At 49.3% G+C, this 12,537-nt stretch overlaps 2 protein-coding genes across 13 annotated transcripts in view; one reads left to right on the top strand and one right to left on the bottom strand.

Moving 5' to 3' along the window:
* CACNA1C (calcium voltage-gated channel subunit alpha1 C) overlaps positions 1-12,537 on the top strand; it is a 2,299,705-nt gene that overhangs the window by 1,685,344 nt on the left and 601,824 nt on the right. The window lies entirely within an intron of this gene.
* Positions 1-12,537, bottom strand: part of LOC144808862 (uncharacterized) — a 433,476-nt gene that overhangs the window by 163,592 nt on the left and 257,347 nt on the right. The gene's annotated exons all lie outside the window — the stretch shown is intronic.

The following is a 12,537-nucleotide window of genomic DNA, read 5'->3' as shown; positions in this document are numbered from 1 at the left end:
AAGGAGAAGTCATGTGTCTCAGAAGAGATAGCTCCATTGTAAATAGAAAGGGTAGTTTGTGAGCCGGGATTATGTGGTAAGGCCTCTAGCATAATCTGTGCGAGTGGAAAAGGTGCGTGCATTATAATTGGTTTTAGAGAGTGTACAGCCTTATAGGCATACAACCTGCGCTTCTCAGGTCTGGTGGGCGCGTGTCAATGAGGTGTAATGACCTAGCTGTGTATTCCTCTCCGCCTACGCCGGAAAGCCGGTGCGTGATTCAGCGTTGCAGGTAGTGCCATTGGTGAACGTCGTTATATAAAGGAGCAAGATTCGGATAAGTTGATATTCATAGCGTCTTAACAACTAGAAAAAACGTTGTAAAAAGTAATAGACCTCTAGGTCACAACCTTGTAAGAAAGAGAAAAGAAAGAATAAGAAAAGAAAAGGAAAAAACGAAGTGGGCGCACATGTGGCATATTTATGTGTTGGTGTAAGCTTGTGTCTTCAGTCCCGGGGGGTGGCTAGCGCGGGGGCCGGGAGATCAGGAAGTCGGCTACTATCTTGTGCCTCCTAGAGGAGATAAGGCTGGTGACTGTGTCCCAAGCATGCCAGCACCGCGGTCCCGCGGAGCTGGAGTATTCAGTGAGGGGATCTGGCACGCGGTTGCATGCTATGGTTGAGAAGGGTTGTATGCAGATACCGGTTATGTACCAATCGTGGAAGCCTATGTAGCTCCCCTATCACTCTTGTCTGCCTGGCGAGGCCGGAAGCGGTGGTGTCTGGTCAATTCCTCTACTGAGGCACACTCTGTGGAAGGACTTCAGGGTGTCGTCCCAGATTTGCGCAATTGGGTACTTACGTAATCCTGCGGTTTCCTCTCTATGAAGGATTACACTTTCCGCACTCGCCCAGTTATCGAAGGAATTGCAACAGTATGTTGCCTGTGAGGGTTCGCTGCGTTTCCAATGTTTAGTGATTAGTCTCTTCGCCGTGATCAGCCCAAGGTCCCAAAATCTAGACAGGACTTTATTTAGTTTCGTCCTCCTGTACAGGCCTAGTATGCATGTCTCCCACGTGTGTCGCAGCTCCTCCCTTAGACCCTCCGATAGTACCTCCGTCACAGTTTGCCAGTACGTCTGTAGTGTGGGGCACGACCACATCATGTGGAGAAAGTCTGCACCTACGAGGGAGCATCTCGGGCACGCAGATGTTGTGACCTCAAAGTATCTATTAATCTTGTCAGGCGACAGATATGCGCGATGGATAATATAGAGTTGGATGAGTTTGAAACGGGAATTGCGAGGGATGTTGGTGGCGCCAGCCAGGACTGCCGCCCACTCCTTATCTGTCCATGCCCTTCCCCTGTCCTCCGCCCATTTATCCCTTAAGATCTGGAAAGAGCATTGCGTATGAGACAGGAGAGCCTGTACTAGCCAATGCACCACATGTGAACCGTGTCCCATGACATGCAGATATTGCAATAACATGTGTGTCGGCGGCTCCTCAGAAAGGTCTCCCCAGCCCTGCGATAGCGTATGTAGAATCGCTGCATGTAGGAGGAACTGCCCGGCCGAAAGGCCCGCGTCTTCTGCTTGTGCCTCAAAAGGGACCAGCGCGCCCTCTGTGTAGAGGTCCCCCACCGTGTCCACCCCCACTTGCGCCCAGAATGCCAGCACCACCTCCGTCACCACTCCCCTGTGTCTGGGTGTGCCCAGCAGTGGAATCACCGGGGCATATGGTGTCGTTGCACGGGTGAGTTTTAGGCACCTCACAAAATATTTGCGAGCCACCGCTAGGTGTAATTGTTTTGGGCAGGTAGTCTTGGTCAGCGGATGAAACAGTGCGTGAATTTGTGTGGAGGTCCATATCATGTCGCCCGTGGCGGTGTCGCACAGATTCTTCCCACTTAGACATCCGGCCAGCCACTGCAGCTGCGCTGACAAGTAGTACAGCTCCTGATTAGGGACCGCCAGGCCTCCAGCGTCGGCAGGTGCGTAAAGTTTCTGTAGCGCCACGCGCGGTCTCCCAGTATTCCATATCAGTCCTCGGATTGAGGTTTCTAGGTCTCGAAAAATGCGATTCGGGACGTACACCGGTATATTAGCATAATAGTATAGTAGTCTAGGTAGGGCGATCATCTTCGTTAGTGTGACTCGAGCAGGGACATTCAGGGGCAGGGTTTTCCAGAAGGACATCTGTGCTCTTAGGGAGGATATGGCTCGCGTTATGTTGCCATCCAGTACTTCTGGCAGGGATCGGTAGATGTGTGTTCCAAGATAGCGGAACGTGGTGGGGTACCAAGTGAGTCTCTCGTTACTAATACAGATCTCACACTCCTGTGTGTCTGCGCTGAAGGAGTACACCCCAGATCTGGCCCAGTTAACCTTCAGTCCCGACATGGTTTCAAATACGTTGAAGGTACCAGACAGGGTCCGTGGGAAGTGGGTTAGATCCCTGACATACAATAATAAATCGTCAGCATATAAAGATACCGCGTGTAGGCCGTCCACTAGAGGAATCCCCCATTCCGCGCCTTGGGCTCTCAATAGTGCCGCAAGGGGTTCCATCACGAGCGAGAAGAGCAGCGGGGACAAAGGGCACCCCTGTCTAGTGCCCCTCCTGACTCGGATAGTGCCCGATAGTAGTTTTCTGGTGCGTACTCGCACCGTGGGCTTCTGATATAACAAGCCAACCATTTGAATATAATCGTCACCAAGTTCGTACTTCCTCAGCACCTCCACAAGGTAGGGCCACACCACCGAATCGAATGCTTTTTCTAGGTCAAGTACCAAGCACCCGGAGCGGGGCCATTGCTGCACAGCATAGCTTTGCACCCTAAACAAGCGCCAGATATTGTGTGAGGTGCTCCGGGTGGGCACAAAGCCATTTTGGTCGCTGTGTACAAGGGTGGGGACCAAGGGGGCCAGCCGCTGTGCCAACACGGAAGCAAGTATCATATAATCCGTGTTTAGAAGGGCCAGTGGGCGGTACGAGCCTAGTTGTGAGCAGTCCCTGTTGGGCTTGGGGATCGAAATGAGGTTGGCTTCATTCATCATGGGGGGGAGGGAGGAGTCTGCGATGGCCGTCACATGTACCCTCAGAAGCTCGGGGATCAGTAGAACTGAGTATGCCTTGAAGAATTCGGCTGGTAGCCCATCTGGGCCTGGGGACTTACCGTTAGAGAGGGAAAAAATGGCAGTGCGCAGTTCCTCAGGTGTGAGCACGGTGTCTAACTCATCGCGCTGCGCATCATCTAACCGCTGTAGCTCTATGTCAGAGAGGTATGTAGTTATATCAGCGAGAGAGAGTCTCAGCCTAGAGCGATATAGTTCCGTGTAATGTTGGACAAAGGCTGTATGTATGGCGCGTTGTGTGTATACTACATCTCCCTGGCTATTGCATATGGCCGCCACAGGCGCTGTCCTGGCATCTTGCTGAATGAACCACATCAGTAATTTCCCTGGCTTGTCTCCGAGGTGGTGGGTGCGCGCTGAGTGGGCCGCATTGTTGAGATGTCGTAATCTCTCTAGTAAGCGAGCATGCTCGGCGCGCGCCTCCCGTAATACTTCTCTGTCACCCTCCACCGCTGTGCATTCTTTGTCAAGTAAGTCACCCTCTATGTGCTTCAGTTCTGTGTCTAGCCGTTTCTGCATGCCTGCTTGAGTGCCCAAGCAGTGGCCTCTAATTACAACTTTAAATGCGTCCCATTCAATTTGGGGGGTGGATGCAGTGTTGTCGTTTTCCTCAAAATATTGTGCCAAACATGTGTGTAGCGAGTTGCGGAAGGGTGCGTCAAGTAGTAGGTTAGGCTGGAGTCTCCACGTGGGTAATGGCGGGTGTGGCCGTTCCCATGCCAACTCTAGGACGTGTGGATTGTTGTCTGAGTGGGTGCGGCCCATGTAGTACGTGTCCACAACATGTGGGAGCATCTCTCCCGATATCATATACCGGTCTAACTGGACATGCAGGGTATGTGCGCCCGAATAGTATGAGTACACCCTTGTGTTTGGGTTACGGTTCCGCCAGGCGTCGTGTAAGCCCCATTGTAGGGCCCAATTTATCAGTGATTGCATAGCGCCGTGTACAGGAGCGCCAGTCAGTGGCGGGAAAGAGCGATCTAAGGCAATGTTCAATATGCAGTTATAGTCGCCCCCCAGCACCCAGGGGACCCCGTGCCAGGACGCCAACGCAGCAGATAACCGGTCAAAGAAACCCCCCTGATCCGTATTCGGGGCATATATCGAGGCCAGGACTATGGGTTGACCATCTAACTTGCCCTGTGCTATGACAAACCTACCCTCAGGGTCCGAGTGTGTATGGGAGATCGCAAAAGGTGTCCCGGGCCTTACCCACAGCAGCGTCCCCCGAGCGTAGGACGAGTACTTGGTAGCATAGAGTTGTCCGCACCCTCTACGGCGCAGGTTCCGCACTTCTGCACCATTCAGGTGTGTTTCCTGTAAGAGGGCTATGTGTACATTGTGACTCTTAAGATAAGATTGGATCTGGTATCTGCAAGAAGGTGTATGCATACCACGTACATTCCACGAACATATTTTAGTCACTGACAATTAGTCTTGAGTAACTACCCCATCCCTCAGTTGCCACATCTCCACAACAAGTGACATCCCCGGCTTCCCCGCCATCCCCCCACTCACAGTCCTCAGAAAACACATCAGTAAATGCTTGCGAATGCTGCGCCAAATAAAAACATTATTGTAGTTCTAACAACGCATACAACCTAAGGATACACAACAGGCAGAAAATACCATAAGGTCGGCAACCAAACATATCGCCGTCCAAACTCTCTAATGAGGTAACAAGTTTTTAAATCCAGGGGGGTCGCTGAGCGCTTAGCACAGCTGTAATGTTACAACTGCGGAACAATTGGGTTGAAAGTCTCCATCTCCAGGTGTCCCGTGTCATGGTATTCAGATAGGAAATGTACCAGCTAGTAATAGCGTTGCCTGCTATAGGTGCTCTTCAGAGTTTCAGAAGAAGAATGGAGGGTTCATGTTTGGGGGCTCAGCAATTACCACAGTTCCTTGCCGATGCAATGGGGCCCCAGGTCACACACGCCCATACTAATCGCCTGGGAGTTCCCATCCGTGCACCCCCCTCCCAGGGTTCAGCCGTCTCTGCGCTGTTACTCACAGTGTCCCGGGCCAGCAGCAAAGATCACAGCAGCTGTCCAGTTCCGAACATCATCAGGTCCGGGAGTTTGGTCAGCTTCCTGATCCAGTTGCAGTCCAGGGTCACCGCAGGGCAAGTGTGTGAGTGTGTATAAGAGAGATAGCCAGTCAATGGATCAAGTCTGCAGTTTGTGGGGTCACGTCCAGTTGCTCTTTAGACATCTGAGAATCGGGCAGGCCATAGACTTTCTCGTCGTCGCTAGGTAATTCTCGCGGGCTGGCGTCCAGTGCAGCATCTGTGCTCAGGGAGCCGCTAAGTTCCGCCACCATTCGGAGAGCGTCTTGTTGCTCACTGTGTATGAGTGCCACCGGTGGGCTAATTCGGGGTTCTGCTCGTGGCTTGCGAACTGGGGATGGCCTGTTTCTGCGGCGGCATTGCGGTCCTCTGAAACGTGGCATCGAGGAGGGGGTCGGGGTAGATCTGATCCCGTGGCCACTCCGCTGTCCAGCCAGGTCACGACCTCCTCTTGATCGGCAAAGAAGTGTGTTTTATCTTGTGCGACCACCCGCAGTCTGGCGGGAAAGAGAAGGGAATATTTAAGATCCAGTTGGCGTAGTCTCTGCTTAACTGCCAGGAAGGAGGGCCTCTGGCGTTGAACCTGTATCGTGTACTCTGGAAAAAACATAATTTTGGCATTGTCAATGCGGACGTCTTTAAGTTGTCTAGTTTCCCGCAATATAGAGTCACGGTCGCGTTAGTTCAATATTCTGAGGAGCATTGGCCGGGGGTTTGATCCCGTGGGCAAAGGTCTCGTTGGTACCCAGTGTGCCCGTTCCATGACAAAATGAGGCGACAATGTCCCGTCCGGTAATAGTGTTTTCAGCCAGGTCTCCATGTGCATCGCAGGCTCTCTCCCCTCCCATTTCTCCGGCACCCCTACTATTCTTACATTATTTCTTCGTGCCCGCCATTCCACATCCTCAGCACGGTCTTCTAAGAATTCAACCCGGTCGAGAAGGTCTTGCACCTGCTTGTCGGTTTGGGCGGCTCGGGCGTGAGATCCGTGATGGTGCCTTCCAAGGTAGTGGTGCGTTCTGCCAACTTCTTGTGGTTGGCACACAGGTGTGGGAGGTCGACTGCCACACTGTCTATTTTAGTCTCCAGGGAGGTGCGAGTGAGTTGCATCGACTTCTCCAGCCGCTCCATGGCCGCCAGCATTGTGTCTAGTTTGGTCGCGGTCAGGTCGGGGTCCGCCGGTTTGGTGGACTTCTCTATTCTCCCTTTCGTTTGTGTACTGCCAGAGCCAGCTCTCATCCTGGTGCCCCCAGACATGGGCGACGCAGTGAGTATGGAGTCAGCGCCCAGCTTGGTGAGGTCTCACGGTCCGCAGATCTCTGGCTAGTGTCAGGGGCGCAGGAAGAGGGGGGAAAGGGGGGGCCCAGTTGCTCAAGTGCTGCGAGCTGCAAGAGGATGAACCCGCAGAACGTGCCAAATGCGGGGTGCCCCGGTGACGCATCACAGGTCAGTGGCGTAGTGGCAGTGGGGGGTCGCCAGGCAAGGGGTCTCATGTGGGCCTCCCAGAGTGTCTCCCCCGTCTCCTGTTGCTCTTCAGCGAGACCTCTGGGCTTGTGTATAGAGGGTGTTTCCCTCAGGTGGGCTCTGCGCGGGTAACTCCTCTGCGTTCCCCCTCTTCGGGCCTTTCTGGCGCTCCGGGCCGCCCTATTTCCGATGTTGCGCTTTTCCACCCCTCCGGGTGTCGCAGGCGGGCACTCAACTTAACAGATCGGGGGGGCACCTCCAGTGTTCTCCAAGGTCGCCGCAGTGATCGCTCCCGCGTGGCACTGTGTCCCCAGCCAACCACCACCTCCTTACTTCAAGGCCACACCTCGGGGCCTGCATCAGCTCCTGCAGTCTCAATGCCGCGTGATTTAACACGCCGCGCTGGTCTTGGCTTGGTCGGTCATGTGGGCTCTGTGTTGTTTGCCTCTCTGCTCCTCCCCTCCACCAGCAAGTCCTGCGCTTAGGGCCTCTCCGTGACTGTTGCCGTGTTTCGCGCCCATCAAGTGTCTCAGGTGGACGCTTGGCTCCACGGGCCAGGAGAAGGGGGCGGGGGACCTCCCCACTGGTCCCGCAGCAGTTAGTTGCAGGGGGGCCCTCGGCGATCTCACAGGTTGCACCCGCGATCGCCCCCACCATGTACAGTCTTCCCTGTTCTCCGCAGGCTCTGCTCGTCAATGCCATTTTTCGGGGCCTGCACCGGTCCCTGGATCCCCGGCCTTGCGTGATTCGGCCTGCCGCGCAGGTCGCAGCGCAGGCGGCCATGGCCCATCAGGAGCCCTCGGTGCGGGTGGAAATGGTCGCCGAGCCTCAAAGTTTGCCCAGTGGTAGCTGCCAGCTTCCCCCGGCAGCGCCCTGTATTTGGGCTGGTTCCGGAGAATTTTCACGGGGCCAGCACCATGAGAAGGAGAGCTCGGGCTGGAGCTCTACATCGGAGCGCCCATCTCCATCGCGTGCTAAGCCACGCCCCCCTGCAACAGACACATCATGAGTATAATTCTCCAGAGTAGAAAGTTTTAGAGCTACAGACCAAGTAGTATTTCGAGAGAAGTCACACAAGTGGGCATGCCGGATAGCCTGGGCAGACCGCAGCAGTCCATCATAAGCTTGTTCGGCTAGATGCAGCCTTGTCTTAAGGTTCATGGAAAACAAGTCCTTGAGGCCCCAAGATTCAGGGCTTTTAAAGATGGGTGCTGCTGATATTGATTTTGTTGGTTTAGGTGGCTTTGATTTGAGTATATATAAACTCCATATTTTCGAGTGGAAGAATACATTATTTCATGTACATACGGCCTCAGTAAATACTAAATAATTTTGAACTTGCTGCATTGGTCATGAAAACCATAATCTGAGAACTTCAAGAAATACTTATTAGTATGTACATTGGCCCCAGGGTCAAAAACCATAGACCGATAACTGTGGACAAGACGAAACTGGAAAAAACCTCAATTTACCCCTATCTGGGAATTCTGGTGGATGACACGTTAACCTGGCGTCAAGCCATTGCCGCCAGAAACCTTCATTTTCAACGTGCAACATCGGCCCTGATCTCTTTTTCGAGAAAATTGGGGAAACCCGCGCCACCCGAACTTTTGAAAATATATTACGCCAAGTGCCATAGTGTGGCCACCTATGGAGCAGGCGTATGGGGATATGGCCACATAGACCACCTTCAAGTAACTGAGAATGGCTTTATTAAATACGTTCTAGCCCTTCCGCAAAGTTCCCCAATCCTCGCTTCGCACTGTGAGCTCGGTATGGAATATATTTCTGACACTATTCGCTCTCAACCCATCCTACTGTGGCAACGTATATGGACCAGACCTGAATATCACTTAACACGCTCCCTCATCACAGACTGTTTAGCCTTATGTAACTGGCATAAGATTCCATGGTTGACTTATGTACGGAACTTTTTCAACGACCTTGGTTGCAACTCCTACTTTGAAGATCCTGCTACAATCGAAGACATCTCCAGGAAACGCCTAAAATCATTGTGTTTGACACACCTGAGAGAGCTCCGAAATCAAGTTGAGATCATAAAACCATCAAACGAACAAATCTGTGCAATACAACCTATCAAAGGCATGCAACCATATCTGTCCTACTTTTTGTCTAATCATGAGAAATTCTTACTAACAAGATTTCGTTTTAATACTTTTTTTCGCTTAGTCTCTTTTTCGGAACCTCAAAACTGGTCTCGTAATCTGATGAACTGTCCGTGTGATGGAATCTCCCCACAGACAACGATCCACGTTACATTGTTTTGCAAATATTACAAACTTCCACGCAAAACATGGATCATTCCGCTACTTCGAACCAGTGGCCATAGACAGTGCTACTCTGCATTTCTTTTTTTGCAGTCTTTGAACACACCACATGAAGCTAAATTCATAGTGACTTTTCTTAAAGCAATCATCACATTACGCCAAAAACTTTTAAATTAATCAGAAACACTTAAATTGTAAACCTTTGTTAAGTATGTTCCTTAACCCTGTATATCTTTTTAAACTTATGTTTGTGCTGAAAATTTTTCTATGTACTTTTTATGATTATACAATTGATAATCGAATAAAAGTTATTGAACTATTAGTATTTTAAGTGGATTTGCAATTACAGAAACACTGAGTGTGAGTGTAATTAACGCTGAGCAGCTTCTGACGGTGCTTGAAAGTTTTAGCTGCTTTAAAGTTTTACCTGCTGCTTGGTGTAGTTGATGAAGACTGAAGATCCTTGAACAGCACGAAATAAAATGGACTGACAATATCTGCAGTGTATTCAACAAAAAAAACCTGACCCTGATTCTTAGAGGTATTCATTATCCCATCACCTGTCTGCTATTGTGTGTGGACATACTTAAATCTACCAAACACATTATTTTCATAGACAGGGTGTGCCTCCTTGTCGTCTTGCTAGAAACCGTTGTGTGTCTACCTACGTCTGCGTAGCTGCCATCCAGATGCCATACTACGTCATACTACCCTCCTATTACATTGTATTATATTTGTTGCAACAAATATAATACAAATAGAACTAGACATCATTTAAAGGATACTATGAAAAAAAGGGGGTTTTCTATATCGATCCCATGTCAAGACGGCCGTCCTGGTATCACGCTATTGCATACACCATGATTCGAGGTAATGAGTCCCTCATTATGGCACTCGTGAGGGCAGGAGCTATACTAATAATATATATATACTTTTAATTAAATGAAGATATATAACTGTAAACAGAATAATTAATGATATGCTCCATACATTCTAAGATGGCCGCCATGGGAGTAAATAGCATGTGACACACACACACCCGGGGTGCCCGGTTCACCAAAAATTTATTTAAACGGTTTTTTTTTAAAACCACAGTCTCAATTGGGGCACCTGTGAGAGCGGTAGCCACATTGATAAACCACACATAGGGCTGCAATGGTTCTAATGCTATTGAGGATAAATTGCAGTAGGAGTAGTGAGATATGCGACACTCTGACCACTCTAAGATGACCGCCACTGGAGGCCCGGGGTGTCCACTTCACTTTATAAACAGAACCGCGAGCGCAGCCCAGCGGAACGGGAGCCCTATTGAGCTTGAGCCTATCGCAGGTGACGGTAAGAGGGGACAACTACGCGGTGGGCTGCACGGTGATACTGCATTTGTGTTTTCACCTTAGCTAAACTACGCGGTGGGCTGCACGGTGAGACTGCATCTGTGTTTTCACCTTAGCTAATGTCCGAGCGGGAATGTTGGCGTTATAAGCGAATGAGTGAATGCGGATATCAAGATCATGTAAGAGGTGGGGGAGTGGCACCGCACCGTAACACCCGGGTCATTCCTTTATGTTTGAGCCACATATAGGAACTACTAGTAAGGCACATTAGAGGCATCAGTGTAGCCATAGACATATACTAATCGCCACGAGCAGCTGATTACTATAACTCTATGCCATTGTATACAGTGGGGATATATGACTCGATTCATGAAAGGGCCGTTTTGCGAGTCTTTAATAGCGATTCATAAGGAATCGCTATTAAGGACTTGCAAAACGGGATTCATGTAGGAATTGCTAAATAAATTGCGATTCCTACACATTCCTTATTTGCGATTAGCAAATTGCTAATCGCAAATAAGGAATAACTCCCCATGCATTCCTATGGGCCTAAAGGAAAGTAATGTGTTTGGTAGATTTAAGTATGTCCACACACAATAGCAGACAGGTGATGGGATAATTAATAGGTCTAAGAATCAGGATCAGGATTTTTTTGTTGAATACACTTTGAGTGGAGGGTAACCTGGGTCCTTTGTTTTTCCCTCTATGCTCCTAATTGTGAGGAATATCTGCAGTGTACCTTTTGAAGAAACATTGATTTTGTAGAGTGACCTCCTTGTGAAATGCCCACAGGTATTCCCACCATAAACTCTGGGACAGTGAGACACTATCTTAAGAACTAGAATCTGACATAAGGCAAAAGTCCCTTGAAATTAGGTGTTGGGAGGTCTTTTTTCACTCCTCATTAGGACAGCGAGAGAGAAAGACTCCATCTAATTTCTCTTTTGATTCAATTTTCATGTCTTTGATAAAATCAAAAATAAGATATCAAACTTATCATCCACAAACCCGTGGTTGCCTGGGAACGGGTTGCCAAGCGCCTACGCTTCTTGAGCAGGGGCGGGGAAGAGCTCTGTAATTAGCTCTAAATGCCGTCTGTGGCTGCTAATTATCCTTTGAAACCAGTGACACTCATGAATGGCTGAGTGCATGGAGGGAGAATCTTACAGGAGTTCAGGACAGAGGTTATTTAGCAAACATGGATAACGAGAAGAAAGACGCATTGCCCAATCAAAGTCTCCAAATGGGGGAAGGAGTTTCAATTGAAACGAAGACTCTCATGCAACCCGCTTATTAAAAAAATGGATTCCATCTTTCCGTTTATACGGGTTTTACACACAAATACAGATGGAAAACAGTCTGTTTCCCTATCCATATCCGCTTCTTAAAAGGCAAAAATACAGAAATCATGTCTTCCTTCGAATGTCTTTCTGTTCTGTCAGTAATTACCGTCTGGCCAACAGCTGTGCAAATAATCATTTGCAATGCAATCGGTCTCGCATTTGTGCAAGTTACAGCCATTGGCGTTGAAAATGACAATTTGTTTTTGGTTTTTTTTGCAGTGGAGTTACCATTTAGAAAATAAGTGCACGCTATACCAAACAAGCTTGGAGACTGCCTATAAGCAAAAGAGATACCACGTCACAAATGTAGGCACCAATATAAAACATCCACACAATCCTGGCACCTATGTAACACTAAAAAGCAATGAGGACCGGCACCTATGAACCCACTAATATATCGTAATGACAATATCAGAACAAGAACATGACACACATGGCCAGATTTCTTTTTTCATTGAGTGTTCAGCTGCTAAATGGACACGATCCATAAAGATTTTGCTTAGTGAACGTATCACTGCCAGTGCTTCTGTATCAGACAACATTGGCAGCATAATTTTACAACAAGTTCATGTAAATGGTAACAAACCGTAAGATTTACAAAAAGTGGCTCTTGGCAAGCTTTGCATTTTTGTAGAGTGCTGACCAGTGTTCCACGAAGCAGAAGGCTTTTGTATGCAATGCATTTTCAAATCGTCTGGGAAGAAGCATGAGTGTGTGATATAAAAGCCAAAGAACCTGTGCTTTGTTTCCCCAGTGACCATGTTCTGCATTGCCGGCTCTGCAATGAAAATACAAGCAGATGCTGATGATGGCAGAGGTCTGCAGCCAGCCCTTTCCGAAAGAACTTGAGGCTTACTTACATCCACTGTCCTTACTTATGTGTGGGAAGAACATGCAGCCAGAGACAGCCTCCAGCAAAGA

Source organism: Lissotriton helveticus, chromosome 1_1, assembly GCF_964261635.1.
Source record: "Lissotriton helveticus chromosome 1_1, aLisHel1.1, whole genome shotgun sequence".
In the NCBI taxonomy this organism is placed as follows: Eukaryota; Metazoa; Chordata; class Amphibia; order Caudata; family Salamandridae; genus Lissotriton; species Lissotriton helveticus.
Note: the sequence above shows the minus strand (reverse complement) of the source record. Positions and strands in the feature narration are given on the sequence as shown.